Raw genomic sequence first — 20,686 nt, forward strand, 5'->3', positions numbered from 1 at the left:
CTTGTATGTGTGTGTTTTTGTATTGTGTACCCAACATCGTGAGAGAAGAGGAAGGAGCAGTGCTGTAATTAAAAGGCAGCGCAGTCTGCAGTCCTGCCCACACAGATACAGCCACAGGCGTACAGGCCAAAGGCTCAGTGTGCTTTACATATAAACATGACCACCAGTGTTCATGCACAAAAACACTGATGACACAGAAAACTGTCTTTCAATCCACTCTCTTCCCTCCCTCCTTCCTTCCTTCAGTCTCAGTTGAGCAGCACAGTTTGTCCTTCTTTTTCTCTGGGTCTGTCTCCCTCCTTCACTCACCCTCTGTCTTTCTTGCTCTCTCTCCCTCCCTCACAAACTTCACAATGTGCCACACTCGAGCTGCAGCAGTCTGTTATTGTGCAGCATGCAGACAAGCTGCTAGGAGCCGACCAGTGATATCATCCCATTGTCCCTGTGCTGTCACCTGCACCACAGAACAGGGAGTCTGGGAAGATAGTAAAGGAGGGAAGGAGAGGTGGAAGTAGAAGGGTGTGGGAGAAAAGAGGCAGAGGGTTAGGGAGGGAGAAATAGTCTTGAGCGGGAGGGAGGACCCTGTGCTCTTCATTCTGCGATGATACATTTGGCCAAATAACAGAAAAGTTATTATTTGACATTATTTATTAACCAATCCCAATCACTACACTGTACTTTGCTTTTTTGATCCCTACGGTGACACTCTAAATGTCCAAAAATATTTTTTGCTATGCTGGTGAAAGATAAATTAGAACACTGATAACTGACAATATAAAAAGATAACACCAGTAGCAGGGTAACTTAGCTAGCCTTACTTTTTCTGAATGAATTAAAGAAGTGTGACATGTTTATTACTAAGCTAAAGTGAAGCAGATAGGGGGATTTGTTATGCTGTTTTTTTGTTTTGTTTATAGTCTTAAGCCTGAAGTATTCTAGCTTTTTTGCTTCATATTTAGCTCAGACATGTGAGCAGCATTGATGCTCTTAATTCTTAATTCTTAATTTTGAGGGCGGAGCTCAACTGGTGGTGTAAAGTGAGCTAGCGGTAGCCTTCGCTCAATTCACATCAGAAAGGCAGGACTGTTTGAAAGCCTTCTACAACTATTTCAATTGTTTAGCAGCGGAAGAAAAGTTTTCTTTCAGTGACAAGCTAACCCTCTGCAGTGAGGAGAGGCGTCCTGACTTGTACTCACTGTGGAGATTGTGGGTCACAGATCCAAATAAATGGCAAAAGTCACAGTGGCCGGTGTTTGACATCGGACTTCTTCGTCTACCTTGTGGAGAAACTCAGCGTCTGTACTAAATAAAACTCATAGAAACATCTCATATAAGCTCATACAATTTTAAAACAATGTATTGCTTATCTTGCCTCTTATGTGAGGTTTAGCTGCAGCTTTGACACACCCACCGACACACACCGACACACACCGACACACACCTGCACACAGATACAAATACACACTGACACACACCTGCACACAGATACAAATACACACTGACACACACCTGCACACAGATACAAATACACACTGACACACACCTGCACACAGATACAAATACACACTGACACAGGGCAATGGTTGTCAGAATTTCAGTTTCAGTAATGGGCTCATATACAAAACAGACAGACAACCTCACTCCTGGGGAAATACACACACCATCATTTTTTGAACTTGCAGGAACTTACACACTCATCTCTCTTCCCACTAACACTCACACACATACACATGTTGTTCATTCCGCACACACACACATATCAGCTAACTAGCTAACACCTCCTCACCTTCACTGGCCCTCACTTCTACTCCTCTCATTTGTTCCTGCCTTTGGCATACCTTCACCCTCTCCTATATTTCACACCTCTCCTTCTACCTCCCTCTGCTTTTTATCTCAGCACCTAAAGCAACAGGATGTGTGTGTGTGTGTGTGTGTGTGTGTGTGTGTGTGTGTGTGTGTGTGTGTAGTGGTGTGTGTGTGTGTGTGTGTGTGTGTGTATCTGTCTGTAGACGGACTGATTAAACCCCTCAGCGCTGCCTCCTTCTCCCCTGACCCAGCACACCTCGACATAACTCCACGTCACTGCTGACACTCCCACGCTGCCAGCTGTCTTCAGAGTGTTTCACTTCAATTAAAGTCGTTCATTCTCATAGAAATATCCGTCAATAGTGCTGGTATTGAAAGACATTTCTTTTATTCAGCCTTTTTCTTTTCACGTCGACTCAGACTATAGATTTCACATCAGAGCCAGATGCGAGCGATCAATCTGTTTGACTGGTTTTGGACTCACTAAAAGCTCAAAATGTTGCCAGAGAAGGGCTTGCAGGTGTTTCTTTTTCACCTGTTTTGTCTTTGTACGGGGGATGTGGGTTTGAGGCGAAGCTTTTATTCAGCCTGTTCAAAGCAAAGTCTCTATTATCTTCTCTGCAATTCAATGCACTGCAGGCTGTAATACTGAGGCCTTCCCAAGGCCAACGGCATATTCTTTGTTTTTCTTTTTATCCATTGATAGTAGACTATAGTGATAGTCTTGCTTGGATGATTGATTTCTAGACTGCTTTCTGTCGGTCCATCACCTTGATCCAGACGGAGATATCTCAACAATTATAAGATTGACCCTCAGGAAATATTTAACATACCTGCATGGTTCCCAGACGATGAATCCATATATTTATGTTTCCTTAAGGATGAATCTTCTACCACTTCTACCTTGTCATCCATCTCATTATCAGGTCTTAAAATCTATGTCTTACATGAACAACTCCAAATACCTGCAGAATTCAGGACATTTACATCAGCCACTGCTGAAGTTTGCCTTTTGTAAAACTTGGCAAATGCAAGCATTAGGGGCTGGGAATCTTTGTGTGTCTCACACTGCGATTCGATTTCGATTATTGGGGTCACAATTCTGGATTCATGTTTCAAAGTCTATTTCTGAATTAGTACATACTTCAGGATTTACTCCAGTCATCTGTGAGACGGACTGAATTCCCTGCTGCTCTATTTGGCATTTTACTGAGTTAAAGAGCTAGTTAGCAATGAGTGACTGATTAGCCAAAAAAAATAATAATCAATTTTTGGAAGTTATGAATCTATTTAAAATTGAAGAAGAGAAGAATCTTGATTTTTACATAAATCATTTTTCCCCCCAACTCCAGTAAGCATACTAACAGGCTAAGCTTATGTGGTGAATATTGTACCTACTAAACATACTCATGCTAGAATTGTAGTTGTGAGTATTTAAGCTTACTTTAGCAGACTTTAGCCTTGAGCTTCAGCGTCTCTGTATTAAGTGCCTGCAAAGGTGCTAGTGTGGCTGTTGACTCTGTGTGGCTGTTTTGTTCCGAGTGTCTGACAAGTCTACTATCTCACTTCTGTTTGTGTGTAGATTCTACATGTTCAGAATGTCTTGTGGGGGGGGGGGGGGGGGGCTCAGGTTGAGCTGAGGAGACAGGTGGCGTGAGAGCTGGACACCCAGCGTGGGTGAGGATGAAGGAGCGAGGAAGAAGGAGGGAAGAAAAGGAATCTCATTCCCCTCCTGCTGCCACAACCATGCGCTTCAAATGCGGCTACTTGAGGCACCCGGCTTCCTCAGCTGTTGTTATGGTTCACTAATGAAAACTCATTAAATGTAGATCAGCAGTGACATTCAAGCAAAAAAACGAAAGTGGTGCTTTTTCTGTATAGCTGTGTTTTAAGTACAGGCTAATGACTAAGTGCAGTGTTAATGAAACCATCGTCCCTTCATCCGGACGTGGCTGGTGTTTAATGCATCAGAGGCAGGTTGTTTTTTGCTTATGGCCGCAGTGTTACCAACTGTAATGAACAGCCGGGATGATGCACCCCGTCCAGCATCGATTGCACTCTCACACAGACGGAGGATGGAAATTGGTCCTGGTGGGGGAGCAGAGGAGGTGCACACATGCCTGCACCTTCTGTGGACACATATGGATGTGAGGATCAGCACACATGTACATACTGAGAGAGCGAGAGAGAGTGTGTGCGTGCAAGGAGGGCAGTGTGTGTTTATTGACTCCTGCGGTGGCTGAATGCTCACTGGACCGAGGATGATCTTCTTATTGGTGACAGTATGGAGCATATAGAGGAGGAGACCTGCGCCTGCGGTGGGCTTTTCTCCCTCTGTGCTGCAGAAAAACTCTTGGATCTCTTCCAGCTCGCCTCTTGTCCTCAGCTGGTGATATCTGCAGTTGGAGGAAAGCCCCATATACAAACTGTATCAAACCAGGCTGTAATGCTTCCTCTCCTGCTGCATTATCACATGAATGGTTGCCATATTACAATATACTGAGTAGATATATTGGCAAGTCGAAGTCGTTGGCTCTAACACGAAGGGCTAAAAATGTCCAAGGGAGGAGGGAGTCCTCTTTTAAGTTGAGTCAAAGCAGTAATAGACGGACATGTCTTTAAAGGGAAATTCACATTTACTACGAAATTGGCTCTTATTTTGTTAGTCCTGGCCATTTTTTTTCTTCTAGTTGGGATAATACTTCAGTACTCTCCAAGTTAAATGTAGAAAGCACAGGCACAATACCATGGTTACAACAACGTCTAAGGATTAGAAGATTAGACATCAGTTAACAAGCAAACAGTAAATTTAGAATAAAAAACTCACAATGATCCTTTAGTGCACAGCTTAGCTCTGCAAAACAGCAAACAACAGAGCGACAGACAATGCAAACAAACGTCGAGAGACCTCCGGGAAAATCTCAGTTGAAAAAAAAAAAAAAAAAACAATGCAGAAAACAAATACATAATTTTTTCCTCACTGGTGTATTTGCTTTTAATTCTGCTACACATTTTATGAAGTCCATTTAGTAAGATTGCCAAACCTTCAAGGAATGCCATGGCACATTACAAGTTGGGTTTAATTTAGGTCAATTATGTTTATACTCACCAAAGTAATTATTGAGATCTGGTAACATGTTAACATTGAAACACCTGTTTTATTGTCTGACAGATTTCTTCTTTATAATGTTGCTGCCTTTCCAAGGTTTCAGTCATTAATCCACCAAAAACAATGTTATTAATCATTTCAATGATGGCAAAAACCATAAAAAGTACAACTATATTGCAGAAAATGTGTAATAATATAAATCAGAGCAACAGAATAGGGGCTGTAAACCGTTAGAAAAACCCGAGTGCTGCTCTGGCTTCTGTTAAGTTGGAGTATTGTGAGTTTGGAATTGTGTCAGTGAAGGTCTCTCTGTTAAGAAGAAATACGATACACGACACTCCAGGTCCTTAACCTCGGGGACGGACTGCTGCCTGTGTGTGGTAAATCTCTCCTATTCTACATGTTCTTTGTTTTTTCTTTACTGCCTCCCTCTCTCCCTCTGTCCTTTTCATTCTCCCTCCATCATCCTCTCTGTTGTCTGCGAGCGTGTTAACACTCCAGCCCTGTCACTGAGCCTCATGGCACCATGGAAACCAGTCACACCATTCTCTCCCTGTGTGTGTGTGTGTGTGTGTGTGTGTGTGTGTGTGTGTGTGTGTGTTTCTGAGTGTGTTTGTGTGTTGATGGGCGGGATCGGGGTCTTGTTTAGTTTCAAAAAAGCAGAGGAGAGGTCGTGGTCGTCCCTGTGGGCCTCATGCTGTAATTCATGTAAATTCCCTTAAGAGCCTGGCAGCTTTGTTTTCCTCATTGTCCTCCCCTGAGCTGCCGATACCTTCATTTTGCAAAAAAACGTTTATTTTTTTCTCTTAAATGATTCCTTTACTCCTCTCTTTGATAGTTAATCAGATACCTCGAGTTATCACGATAGCCTTGCTATGCGATACCTATGACACCAGACTCCGCACTTTTATTGTGCAGTAATGAGTTCAGCCAGAGTTAATAAGGATATAGTCGATACAGAGACATGTAGGAGGACAAATAAAGTGATAACCAGAGGACAGCTCTGTCTTAACAGGGTCCTTGTAATGGTTTATTACTAAATGGAAAATCACATTTAAACAATTATTGATTTGATGTGACTGTGATAAAACTTGTTATAAGTGCCGAAACAAACAAGTGTTTCAGAAATTCATGCAGCGATTAGGGCTGCACATTTAATACACGTTTCAACACTTATCGTGAAATGAACACTCACAGTAAATACATTTCAATAGTTTGAATTTCACCAATTGGATGAAGCCCTGTATTTACTGGCCATGATTTCACACCATTTTAATTCAGTCAAATGAACTAACTATCTGCTACACTGAGATTAATTGGTGCCAATTCTGTAATGAAAAAAACCCCGCCTATTGGATTTATTTTGTATGTAGGACAGACATGTTGCAAACAGGTATTGTGTGAAACATAAAGAACAGCATATAGACATAAAACTGAAAATTAAAGCTAACATGCAATCTTAAACTTGGTTATTTATCGCACTTCATATCCAAATCGCAGTATTGAACAATGCTACACACAGAACATTTTTCCTCATATCGTGAAGGCTTGGTAATTTTTTCATGGTTTCTTACTTGATATTTTATTGCATTTAACAATTACTGATGTGAGGTGATCACAACATTTGTAAGGAGTACCTAAATAAACCAGCATTCAAAAACTCCATGTAGGTGTGTGTAAGCAGCAAACTTAAGAGGACTGAATCATCCATACTTGTCTTTTCATTCATACTCTAAAGTGCCCCCCCCCAAACCTGCCTTGATAGCCTTGTGAACCCAGCCCCTTATTCTCTCCCCAACCAATCATATTTCACTCCCATTCACATTTTTCAATAGGAAACTCCAAAGGAGACCTCGCCTCGAACACCCACTGATTGACAAATGCATGCACACACACACAGACACCGTGTGCAGCTCTAGTAAGGAAGCCTCGGTCTAGACCGCAGCGTGAACTTTGTTCTGTTAAAAAGTTGCCATTGAAATATGCAGTTGCCATTGAAATATTGTTTTTCCATTGGTGTGGTGACAAAGAGCAGGGAGGGAGCCGGTCCTAACTCAGTGTGAGTCTGAAGGCGCTATGGGCTGGCGGGGATCGCCCAGTGTCTCTGCTCAACAGAGCCAGTGTGCAGAAATAATGCCCATTAGACTTGGTCAATCACGCCCCACGCTCAATGAAATATGGCCCTTTCACTCATTTCATACCATAATCTATACACCTCCATGCTATCCATCATCTCTCTCAAAGATGTCTGCCACCAAGAATGCTTTTATTTACGATACATTTTTTAAATTAATGCCTTCTCACGGGCCGATGTGAGATGCTGAGAAAGCTTAAAGGAGTGAGTAATGTTGACACAGAAGGTGACTGAAGCTGTTCATTAAGTGAATTAAGGTGGAATTCAAAGTCAGAGGTTTCAGGTCTCCTGACCGCCAACGAAGCTATGACGCGCCAAAGGCTGATGGTTTCATCATGGTGAGTGGGTGGAAATTAGATACCAGCATTAGCATGCACCAATGGCCCTGTTATGAGGCTATTTAACTTGTCCCACTAGTGCGAACAGAATTCATACACAATGCAAAAGAAACACAACCAGGAACATTACAGCAGTGGATGAAAAAGTACTCTTTTTTTTTTTTTTTTTTACTTAAAGGGGCCCTTAGGAGCCAATAAGGGATGGTAACATTTGTGGTCTAAAGCATAACCCTAACTCCTTCAAATTAACTCTCTCTTTGCAGAACATTTGCAAACCATGTTAACTTGCTTGTAGTCTGCTTCCCTGTCATTACTGTATATGTTGGCTCATTACCACCATTTGTAGGTCAGTGGAAACATGTTATGTGTCACTACACCTTTGTGCTTGTGTGTGCTAATGCACTTACAAACAAAACAAGGATCAATTCATATATGAAACACTGGGTACCTTGATGTAAAAGTACCAATACATGAATGCAAAACTGCTTCATAAATTGTCTGCGTTTCAAATCCTTCTTGAAGCACCTGTAAATCCCATGACTCAACAACACTGGTAGAAAATGCATGTATCCTGGCACTGGATGTATATGCATCCTTGTGGACTTGCACAGGGTCAACTGAAGAGAACAGGGGACCCACTCATTGAAAAACAGTGTGAAATGTAAAGTGAATGTACCAATGCAATAATGGCTTAAGGCTCAATTTCAAATACAGATCTACACCTGAAATTCCTCTTAATTAAAAGTGCTGATCAACAAAATGTGTAAGTATTGGCTTTGTACCTAAGACATGTCCATTACTTGTATTAATGTGGTTGCTCACATTCCACCACTGTATTTTAAAGAGAAAACATTTCTTTTTTCTACCAGGGTCTAACTCATTGTTTAGCATGATGGACAATGTGCTTTGAGGCTGATTATGTTACATTTCGTGTGCTTTTGTTGTGAGAGGAGCATTATTTAGGGTCGGGCCCACAGAATAGAGACACTTTTCAAAGGGAGAGCACCCACCATTGTTGCCCTCTGCAACCATAGCTAACGGATGTCAAAAGACCTTTCTCACGTCTATTCTTTTAAAAATGGGTTGCAATAATACCGGAGAGGAGTCGGCAATAAATAAGCTTCCCTTCACTGAGTCAACTAGATTAGATTGCATGGGGACATCTGTGGAGTGTAGGTGAACACTTACCCTGTATGGGAAAGGAAGTCTGTAGGATGTGCCTTCAGGCTTTTTCCCTTTATTTGCAAAGCTTTGCAGGTTTTTTTTTTTACTCCACCTCCACCCTCTATTGAACATCCAGAGAGCTGCATTGACTGGAGTACAATCAGTGCAGCTGACAGTTATTTTACTGTACACTGGAAGTCATTCAAACCAACATGCAATTATACTGTCAATTTTGCTTTTATGCTCTGCCAAATGCATATCCCAGGATGTTGGCATCTGTCATCTCCTCATCCTGCTGACAGTTTGTGTCTGATACAAACAAAATACTTGTTGAATTATTTAATGCGCTTGTGCAAACGTGTGTACAAAAAAAAAACCCACCCAGTAACTTTGTAGATTCTGTTCAGCTGTTCATGTGATACCAGGAAATGTTTAACCCCTGTTGTACAGAGACAAAAGGCTGTTTTAATCCCACTGTGAGAAGGGGTAGAGGGGGGAGGGGGGAAGGGGGGGTCAGGGGAGGAGGGGTTGTGGGTGTGTTGGTTGGAGGGGTGTTGTGAGATTTTCTGTGAGGGAATCGGCTCTTTTCTGTCAGTCAGTCTCAGCAGACACATGGAGGAATACACAGCGCTCTGGGATTATGACGAGTGAACTCTGCTCTCACACAGCGGGCACACTCACTGAGGGGACTAACTCTTACTGACACATACTGAGATAAAGGTGATGTATTGTCATTGTTGGAAATGTGTTTTTTTTTTTAACATACAGCCGAATGATTTACGGAGAGATCAGTATGTAAAGTTCATGTTGATGTGCAGGTGAAAAGTCCAAGTCAGCTGGATTGAATGCATCATTTTGTAAGATGTTTGACTTCAACTATTTTAATAATCTATGAGCTTTTAAGGGAATCATTTAAATCTTGAGGATTCACTCTAATTTCTTTACTTGAGATATAACTAAAATGTTTTTGGGATTTTTGACTTTTAACTGTTTGACAATGACATCTTCTATGAGCTCTCCTTGAGCATTTTTTCATCAAAAATGTCATCACTGAAGTTGGTCTTAATGAGGAGCTAAATTATTTTATTTCTGAGCCAATAGATAAGCTAACAAGCCTTTTTTCTGATCATCGGTTCGTCATTTCAGGATCTTTTCAAGCGATTATACCACACATCTTCAAGCTTTGGTTTGACGTTTGTGAAGATTGGCTGCTTTTCATTATCCAGTGTTGGTCTGATTGAACATCTCAAAGTTATTTGTGTTTTTATTGGACAAAGAAACACACTTAATGTTTGCTTGAGCTGACTGATTGTTAGAACCATTTTTTACTACATCCTGACATCCGATAAATAAAACAATGAATTGGTTCATTAGGAATCTGAAAATGTTCACCAAACCTTTTTTCATGGTTGAGCCAGTTGTTTTTCTCTTCCCATTGTTTCTTATGATGTAATGACCGTTAAGGACATTTCTTGCCGAGTTGACACATTGTCAGAATTACCTCTGAATTTGTGCCTGTGTTGCGTGTAAGTGCATAAGTGCACATCTCTGTGACTGCGAGCCTCGTCCCCCCTAATGTAAATTCATGGCAGGGGAAGTGTGTGTTCCGGCTCTAATTATTTCTCGCCTCTTTGGCAGTAATGATGCTTCATCGGTAGAGCCCTATCGTCTGCAGCCACACTCTGCCTCTCATTAGGAAAGAGTCTAAAATTAAACCCACAGGCCACGACGCTAGTGCTGAGCTGCCATCCCCGGTCTGAGGACACACACACGCACACACACACACACACACACACACATCAAAACAACACAGCCTGGAGGAGAAAAGCAACAGACCCTCATTATAGAAAGGCGTGACACTTTGCTACCTGCGTTATCTGCACTGAGGCTCATTCAGTCTGTACACATCTTACTTTACTGGACACTGGGACACGTGTGACACATTCTGCATGCTGACACAAATGACATCACACTTTGACCTTTAAAAACGTCTTTTGTCTTTTAAACTCAGTCGAACAGGCAGCATCATTGAAAAGAATGAGTCTTTAAAGGAAATGAACCACATTAATTTATTCATGTGATCTGCATATCCTAATTCATTCATATTTTATACATCTGTTTAAATCCATAGAGAAATATATATATATTTTAAATTATTCAAGATGAATGTAATGATGACGTAATTCTTATAGTTTACATGCAGATTTCTTTCTTGCCACTTGAGAAAGCACAACAAGCTGTAACACTGATATATGATCACAATTAAAGATGATAAAGCTAACTGTTCATTTAGACATCCTGCGCACACATACCGGTAATCATTGATTATGTGAAGTTTCTCTGATCACATTGAATGTACATCCGTTATAAAAAAAATCTCTTCACTTCAATTTATTCACTTACTCCGGTAACAATTGAAATACCCAATATTTTCAGACTAGTCTGTAACTTTTTTTATCGGACATTTAGTCGTGAGTAGGTACTGTAGAGAGGATTTGTTGAGCTAAATGTTAAAGTCAATGGGCTCTAAAACCAAAATAATAACATGAAAGAGAGAAACTCTCAAAGCTTTCAGTAGTGATGAGAGAAACTCCTGTTGGTGATAGTTCTCTGTGGTTTCATCAGCATTTCATTTTTACACATAATCATCTGTTCCCTTGTTAACCCAAGACGATTATGAGCAGCTTTAGGTTACAGGATAATTCAAAACATTATTGTGGTTCCTTTGTCATTGCTGTAAAACATTTTTGTGCGTCTTCATAGAAGATTGAGCTGTTTGTTTGGTTTGTCAGTAAAAAGAGCACTCCTTGAGGTTCAGAGGGCACCATGCGTCTCTCACTTTGAGGTGTTCTGGAGTCCTGCCCCCCCCCTGCCCTCTGTCGACATCTCGTCTGTTTATTTCCAGTCTCGGTTCTCTGTCCCCTCCTCTTATCACCATGGCAGCAGAGCTGGCCTTAGCTCGGCTTGACTCTGTGCTGTCTGAGGGCAGAGGTGGGGTGGCGGGATGTCTGGCTCGATGTCATAGGGGGAGGCCGCTTTTGATGGGATCGGCCTTCGGCTCGTTCAAACAGGATGTGGAAAGGTCATTTTATTGCTCTGTTTTATTCATAGATCGCAGCTGCAATCAGCTGTTTGACACAAATGGACAGTAAGATTAAATTATGAGCCTGATTCTGGTAAAGTCAGACTGTGGATATAACATATGGGTTAGGTGTAATCAATACAACATGGTGCTGTGAGAGTGTAGCAGAGGTACGATTAGATATGATACGGAATACATGTCCCATAATAACGATAATATCAAAATATATTCTCAAGAAAATCATAAAAAAAATGCCCCCGACAAGGTGACGTGACTGATAAGTGTATTAATTCCCTGAAATTTGGTGTCAGTCTCAGCCTCTCATCACGCTTCATCTCTTCTTCTTTTAACCGCTGTCCACTTTTATTTCGCTGTGTTCTCATTCTTCTTTTTTTCCTGCTCAACTCCATATTTGTTTTTATCAAAATTCAGATATTTGGCACCATCAATTTGATAATTGTATCACATAGGTCAGGATGATGATATATTGCCGTATCGGTATTTTGTTCCACGCCTAGTAGCCTGATGTTAGTGTTTTCTTATATCTGGATTAAGATCCTTTTAGATTCAGGGCTGTGTGAAAGCCAGCTTTCCTGATATCATATTCTGAAAGAAATCAATATTGACCCATCTTTGAATTGCACAAAATAAATGTAGGTTCATGGAGAATTGCCTGAAAAACGTCTGAAATGTTTTTAGACAGGTTTACAGCAAAATTGAATCTTGTGTAGCAAGACAAAATAAGAATCCTGAGAGAAACCCCATGAAGAAACAACATCTGTTGTGTGTGTGTGTGGAAATGGATTAATGTAAAGCCATAGTTAAGATTAGTTTGTGTAACCGTGCAGAGAGCAGTGTTCGTATCTAACCGAGTGAAAACGGCAGTGTCTCTCAATGGGGCCTCCACATCCTTATTTGGAGCGGCAGACTGAAGTCGATAAGCCTTTGCTAGGAGTAAATTGGATTGGCTGCTTCAATCATTTTGCCCATCGATTCCAGTAGGTGAGACCGTGATCACTGTGACTGTGTTGGAGGAGACGACTGGGTATAAAATGAAGGAGGGAGGAGAGAAGATGGAAAAGAGAATAGATCTAATGTAGGAAGCTTATTGGAGTGGAGGAGAGAATAAGGGGTCAGGATGGGACATGAGAGACTTATAAGGCACGTGAGCCCAATTTCACTGCCAGGATTTGTCGAGTCATGATATGTCAGATCATATGAAATGTGTTTACAGTTCTGGTTTAAGACATGGCTTGCTGAAGGATGTATCTATTTTTTTCGGTGGAAATTTGTCAGGACACATGTATATATCATCTCTCGTGTCTGTCTGCATTGGTGCGCCTTACCTTCAGGCAAAAAAAAAACCTCTGTGATTGGGTCTAAAAACAGACAGTGACATGACAGTGCGCTCAGAGGAGTTCAGAGAAAAGGAAAGATCAGAACATGATATTCTTTCTGGCATCTCGGTAAGGGTAAAGAGAAACGGATTGCATAATGGAGAAATTCATCCAAGAAATAGCCAATTTTTACTCAAGATCCTTGAAGGCAAACACCACTATATCCATTTTATAATTCCCTCAAGACTATTCGCTTGTTATGCAACTTGACACGGTGTCCTTTTCTGACTGAACTATGAGAAGGGAGCAGCGGAGAAGGGGGACGGGGGGACACGGGGGGTTTGGCAGGAAAAGAAGAGCAAAGGATGGACGAAAGGGCAGAATAGAGAAGATGGATAAAAGAAAAGGAAAGGAGAGGTTAGGACGAGATATCTTTGACTTTTTCTTATTGCGCTCAGCTCCCTGTTTATTTGAAATCCAAACGCTCACAAACGCACGCAAGTTGTGCTTAATACAAGAGATAATCTTACGTTTTTCTTTTACTGTAGGTGATGGATAGGCTTTTTTTTTTAGGCTTTGAAGACTAACAAGACTCTAAGAGATGTTCCGTTTCCAATCAGCCCCAGGAATGAGGTATTATTAAGTACGCCAATCAATGCATGGATCCAAAACCATAATTTAATGGACCCGCCAAAAAGTACAAAAGTGTAATGTTACTTAAATCCCTTTGACTTTACCCTTTTAGACATTAACAGCACCCCTGAATACCTTCTGACAATATCCAGGTATAGGGTGAATATGTTCCCTCTCTGTGCTCTTTCAGGCCTTTTTTTTTTTTTTGCCAGTCTCTGAGTAAAATATCCATTTAAAGTTGCTGTGAGCCAAAGTGTGAACAAACCAGGCAGCAGTCTGGAACATTAACTGCGAGCGAGTGGGCGGGGTGATGATGTTATTCATGTTCAGCAGAGATTTGGTGCTTTATACTCTACTTTACTTCTTTGCCTCAGCTGTCAGTATTTCATTCTCAACTGTCTTCTGGAAATGTCCTTTTACATGTTGCCTTGATATTAACCCAGAAAACAGCCATCTTTTACAGAAGACTCCTCCTCATACTCAAGTTGTAAGAGCTAGTCCGACACAGATATTCTCCCGCTGTGAGGTGCAAGTGCCTGGAAATATCAAAGCCTGAATATCCTGCAATTATTTAGAAAAAGGGAGTACATTTATGAAAGTGTTTCTCTACTCTGTACATATTTTTTGTATGCATTGGTATGGCAGGCAGACTCAGTATGGGCTTATACTCAAGTCTCAAGTGTGGGAGTCGAGAACAGGCAGTAAAAAACAGTATCAGAACATCTCTGTGCATACAGTTACAGTCTTTGATTCTGACTCCATGTGGGCTCCTGAGCCTCCTGACTCCATGTGGGCTCCTGAGCCTCCTGACTCCATGTGGGCTCCTGAGCCTTTAAGATGACAAGCTCCTGAGATAGAACAGAAAAATTGATTAGTTATGCTAGGTCAGAAAGTAGGAGATGCAACAGGAGAGGCAAGGAGATCAATTAAAGAGAAAATTAAAGAGAAAAGAGGAATTCAAATAAAAATTAAAGACAGTTTTTAACAGAAGAGAAAGCAGAGGTGGAAATGATTTGAGAAGGAAGATGACTAAAGTAGACACGAAGAGAAAAGAAGAGGGAGGTATGGTAGTATAAAAAAAAAGAGAAGAGAGAAAGGGATCAGGGAGCTGGAGAGACCCTGGTAAGAGAGAGAGAGCTCTCAGCCACAAGCTTTTGTGTCCATCAGTTTGGATTACACACTCCTACTTCTCAAAATCCTCGTTCACACTTTAGTTTACACTGCTTCAATGTTTGCTTATACAACCCGTCACAGTTGTTTCGCTGTTCACAGTGTTTTAAGCATTTCCAAAGAGTCAACACACTCACAGATGATTATGTACTAAAAGAAATCACTCCTTTCACAGGAGTGAGTGTTTGATGAGATGGAAAGATATCCCGGTGTGTAATCTGTGGTGTGACGGTGACAGAGCGAGAGACGTTCAATTTGAAAAGGATTTAAGCAGATTATAAGGAAACCAAACATGTAGGAGGAGGCCTATTGTGAAGTCAAATATGGAGGGAAATATGTATATTGAACTTCCTTTTAGAAAGCTGATTAGAAAAGATTAGACTTTGCTTTCTGGTCGGTTTAATGTCTTGATTTGTGTCCACAAAAGGAGAGCAGAAATATCTAAACTGTAACACTAAAACGGGTTTTCTTTTCTGTTTATACAGATAGAAGAAAACCCAGGAGAAGAAGCAGACGGCTATCCAGAGAGGAGGAGGAGAGAGAGGGGGACTCTGCAGATTTTGGTGGTAAGTTGGAAACATTTCTGTCAAACTTTGAATCCATTTCCCCCGACAAGTTCAAGCTGTTTCCAAAACAGCGTGAACTTCCGACTTTACAGAATCAAACGTTCTTGTTCTGCTCAAAGGCATCCCTCTTCCCTATAGGATATGAACACACACACAAATGTCAGCCTGTTTGCCATGGCTGGCATGGTCTCCAGTCCAAATATCTTCATCTATGATACTGTGTGTGTCAATAACAAGACTCTCTGTGGAGCTACTGAGTCCCTAAACGACTCCCAGGCCTTTCCACTGCTCCGACTCTTCCTCTTTTCCGTCTCAGTTGAGAATGCCTGCTCCTTTCTTCTCGCTGTAAGGCAAAGGTCACTGCTTGCTTGATTGGCGTTCTTCCACTGGCAAAGTGTCGGCAGCCATTTTGGCAGCCAGGTTTGGCAGGGAATACAAAACAGGACACAGTGTTTCTAGTGTCCAACTGTCTGCTTGATGCATATGGTTGTTCAGGTAGCACAATCTCTCAGTGGGCGTCAATACTTGAAAATCACAAAATAGCACTTAGAGCTTAAATTGTGCCGGGTGCTCCTCTCTTATTGACTCATAATGTGTCGTAATGGAGCACGCAGAGGTAGATAAGTTCCCTAATGGTAGCTGCTCAATTAAAAGCGAGAGTGGCTTGCAGCGTGCATTAGAGCCCAGAGCACTGACTCCAAAGGTTGTTGTGTTTTTTTAAGTGACCCTCAGTCACCTTTGGCTCGTTCCCTCATGCAGCGGTGCTGAAAGTGTGTCTGTGATTCAGCGGGGAGTTGATCTAATGCATTGGGAGAGGAGGTGACATGGTGTGATGTGTGTCCAGCGCTCAGTTGAGTGTGAAGGAAGGATCCCACCTCGGCCTCGTGCATGCCGAGCCGGGCGGAGAGAGTGAGGCTTCACACACAACCGAGTGGAGAGTTAAGGGATTCTGACGGCTCTGGGCTCATCCGCCTCCGCTGCGGGTGCCATGCTTGTGTCATTTTTATTGGTTTATCCGTTTATTTGCCTATTTTCTATCTTTTATTTATCTCTGAATCTCTCTCTGTGTCTCTCTCTCTCTTCGCCTCGCTGTGGCTGTCCGCTGTTGTTGTTGTGAAGGTGTGCCGCAGGCCAGAGAGGCTGAGTCCACAGTTTTCAATGGCAGACTCACACAGGGCCACACTCAGGAGCTGCAGACTGAATTTTTAGGTTCAAACACAGCCAGGCGTGAAGCGTGCTTTGTGTGCGGCTGCATTCAGGTCCCAGGCTCTTCAATAGAAGGCCGCAGAGGTTTCTGTTTTCCCTCATAGTGTTGTCTCTCACAGTTTTCTCCCTCACGTGGCCATCAGGGAGCGTGCTGGTATTGTTTGTGTTTGTATGTTTTTATGGAGCAGGGAGAGAAATAGTCCCTTCTCTACATCCGTGTTGATTTTAACTGTAAATCCCTGAGACAAAGTTACATAATGCATGTACAGTGCAGTCAGATGGCATGAGTGAAATGAAGTAAAGGGCTGACTCTCACTTTGAAAAGAATTTGCATCCATATTGTGTTATTAAAAATCATCAACCCGACCACATTCCAGCTCATCATGTGTTTCTCCTGAAGACCAGACTGAAGGCAGAAAGCCTCTGAAACAAGCGAGAAGTGCAGATGGCTGCAGCACAGGCCTGGCAGAGCAACAAGAGCAGGATGCCAACTGTCTACTGAAGTCCACGGGTCATAGAAGCAGGCCAGACATTCACTGGCAAACACATTTTAAATATGATGAGAGATTTCAAATAATAAACAACGCTAGTATATGACATTTAGGTTAAATTGCAAGTTATTTTTTTTACATGTCATTCCACTGCTCTCCTTTTTCCTTCCATCTCTCTCTCTCTAAAACACTTTAAATATACCACTAGCTTTAGCATAAAAATGCATTTTTTTTATGCAAAAAAAAATGTTGTAGTTTTATTTTTATAGATTTGCAGGCGTTTTGAGATTTGGGAAACACATCGCCATAGATCATTTTATTGAACAGGCAGTTTGAATTGTCATTTCAAGTATTGGCCTCCTTTTTTTTGACATGTTTGGCCTCTTTAGGGACGCTCACATTCTTTAAGTTGTAACTACATTTGGAGTTTGCATTTAAATATGGTGATAACTTACACAGTCTCTGAGACTTTAATGGAAGAGCTTTCAAATGAAAGTTGAGAGTCAGCATTGAAACGTACACTTCAGGAAGTTCAGGTTAGATAACTCCATGACACGTCTGAAGTAAGTTCTTAAGTGGTGTAGAAGGTGATTTGAAGATTGAAAACTGAACTGACTGTGCACCTGACTAACCTCTCCATAAGTGTGTACATGAGTAGTGTTGTTGTCAGTGTTATGTGTTAGTGTACAGTGTTATGAGCGAAGCAGAAACCTTCTTGCACGTTGTTAGAAAGCATTGACATTACACAGCAGGCGCCCTGAGATCAGACGCTCCGCAGATGAGCGGAGGGGTTCGTACAAACGCAGAGGGCCCCTGGGCTGCTCCCAGCACCCTGCGTTTCAGATGAAAACATTGAGATATTTCTGAGGTGTCTCTTTGATACGAGCCTGACAATTCTCTGACGGCTCTTTGTGTCAACACTCCTGTCTGCACATGTTATGTTTAAGAGAGACTGTGCGAGGAAGAGGGTGGTGTGTGGACGTGATGGAGGGGATTGTGAGTGTGTTTTTCCAGCGAATGACAAGAAGAGAAAAGACAGAGGGGTGCAGAGAGACGAAGCTAAAGTGTCAGAAAGAAGGACATGAATAAACAAACAGATGAATAGATGCATACAAAGACAGTGAGGGAGAGAGAGAGAGAGAGAGAGGCTGAGTGATTTGAAAGAGGTTGGTGAGGCCCCCCCTGAGGGGCTCCTGCTCTCCGTCTTCATCCTGCAGGCCTGTGGAGAAAGTCAGCTTCATACACAAATGACTCACACACGTCACAGCAGACAGCCCGGAGAGTCTGAGCAGACTATGTTCTATATCTGGCTCTCTGCATCAACATTTATTTTGCTTTTCACACCTCCTCTCACCTTCTCTCACCTGCACAACCTTCCTCCAGGCCTACTTTCACGACTCATCCTCTGTGTGCAATTATCTGGCCCAGCACTAAAGATTCCCCCTATTCGCAGACACTGCACAATGCATGTGTTTTCATACCTCTATATTTGTTTGTCTGTTACTGATGTGACAGGTTTATTTTTTTTAACCCAAATGTTATTTCAATACAAGGTGAAACCATGACAATTCCTTGCTCAACATTTTTCATAAAGTTCCATAATGAGACAGATACCACTCCTGTTTCTCCAAGCTAACTGATCAGCTAAAGCCAGCAGTCAGTTAGCATGGGATAGCATACAGACTGAAAACAGAGGCAACAGCGAGCCTGGCTCTGTCAAAGGAAAAGTCCCAGCAACCCAACAGGTCATTTGTGCAGGTTCTGTACAAATCAAACATGTTAAAAAAAAAGGGCACAAAAATGGAGGAAGATAAAGCTAACTAGGCTATGTGTGCGAATGTTACAGACTCCATCGTAAGCAACGAATTTGAAGTTTAATAGCCGACTTTAAAAACTTTTTTTTTTTTTTTAGGAATTCTGTGCGAGAGCTTTGCTTGGACAGAGCCAGGCTAGCTGTTTCCCCCTGCTTTCAGCATGTATGCTAGGCTAAGCAAATGATCTCTGACGTATAACGAGTGAGTGAGAGTGGCGTCAATGTTCTCATCGTAACTCTCAGCAAGAAGGCATAAGCTTATATTTTCAAAATGTCGAACAACAGGATTTTAAAATAGTGGTCCAGTTCTGTTTTTTTGCTCAAAATGTATCTCGTGTTCCTCACTTGAGCTAAAAGAAAAATATGTTCAGACAGAATAGATGACTCACCTCAAAGGACGGATATATATTTTTAAAAAGAACATGTACTCAACTTGCCTTTCATGTTTTTTTTTCTTTATTTAGATAAAGTACTGAAGAAAGAAAGAACCCAGGTTAATATAACATCAAAGGAACCATACAGTAACAATTAAACAGTTTGACACCATGAATACAAATATAGAACACACACACTCGCACACACACGCACTCAATTTGCATAAATTCCCTACATTTTCACAATTTTTCCTTTTAGGTGAAGTCTACATTTGGGCCTCTATAATGTCCATGCATAGTTCCCAAAACTGCACAAAAATATTCCCACTTACCTTAAAGTCTACGGTTTTTCTATGATTGTGTAAAATGTCGATTGTGTGTATGTCGGACATCCATAATCTTCCAACAATTGACCATAGTGAATTGTTTTATTGTTTCACTTTGTGCCTGTGGGTTTGATTATAAAGTAACGTTAAAGGATTGTGCTCACACTGTCAGAAGCTGGTGGGATCTGTCTGTTGGAAAAGGCCTTCTAACAAACCCAATGATTTATGTGGCTGTTAGGCGTAGGTCCCGGTCCAAGGCCAAGTCTATCTGCTCATCAATATAAACAGGCTGCTCTCCGGGTGTTGTGCTGGAATACAAATGGCTGAATTTAGATGTAACCCCTCGCTCACCTGCACCTCAGCCTGTTCTAATGAGAAATCTCTCTCCGTACCTGCTGTGAGAAAAAGAGAGAGAGCGAGGGATTGAAAAAAGATATGAAATTTGGAATCAGAAAGAGAGGTGTATACAGACTTCTGCCTGTGGATTTCTACTGTTTGATTAATTACATTCACCCTGTAACTGCTGACTATGGCAGCAACTAATGGTTTATCTCTAACAAATCTGATTAGTCAATTGATCTTTTGGTTATTTTGAAAATAAATAATGATCATGACTTCTACTATTCGTTCAACCTTTTACTAAAATGGTCTTAGAATTGACTTCAGTGTCTAGTGTAGGCTGGAATTAGAGATTAAAGTGCATATTTATCTACTAAAGATAAACAGCCTCCAGTGTAAAACTAATTATAAAAGTATTCTTTATTGTAATGTAAGCGTAACGTAACCTTGATGTAAATCTATAGGTGGATCTACAATCTGCCTGACACTTGCAAATTCCCCAGAAAGCGGTAATGCTGTTCTTCCATTATAAATGCTCTAAAGATGAGAAAACTGCTAAGAATGCTAATTAAAGTCGCTGGATACCAAACCATAATTAGACAATACTCATCATTCCAAATAATAATGCTTGTGTGTGGCTGTTAGGCTGCTAGGCTTTATTTGGTTCAACGAAAAGCGTTTGTGCCATTTTGTTGGTTGTTATCACACATCTGCCGTTGGGATTATCATTTTTATGGACAAAGACTCTTTTGGACCTTGCACAGGAAGTGTAGCCGCCATGATTGGGATGAATGTCAA

The 20,686-nt window shown here is 41.5% G+C and overlaps 1 protein-coding gene across 7 annotated transcripts in view; it reads left to right on the forward strand.

Annotated features, from left to right (window-relative positions):
* Positions 1-20,686, forward strand: part of LOC132972738 (neuronal cell adhesion molecule-like) — a 71,829-nt gene that overhangs the window by 18,843 nt on the left and 32,300 nt on the right. For all 7 annotated transcript variants that reach the window (XM_061035791.1, XM_061035785.1, XM_061035788.1 and 4 more), the window contains exon 2: positions 15,259-15,339. The gene's annotated coding sequence lies outside the window, so the exon portion shown is untranslated. The remainder of the gene's footprint in view (positions 1-15,258; positions 15,340-20,686) is intronic.

This window comes from Labrus mixtus, chromosome 4, assembly GCF_963584025.1.
Source record: "Labrus mixtus chromosome 4, fLabMix1.1, whole genome shotgun sequence".
Classification (NCBI taxonomy): domain Eukaryota; kingdom Metazoa; phylum Chordata; class Actinopteri; order Labriformes; family Labridae; genus Labrus; species Labrus mixtus.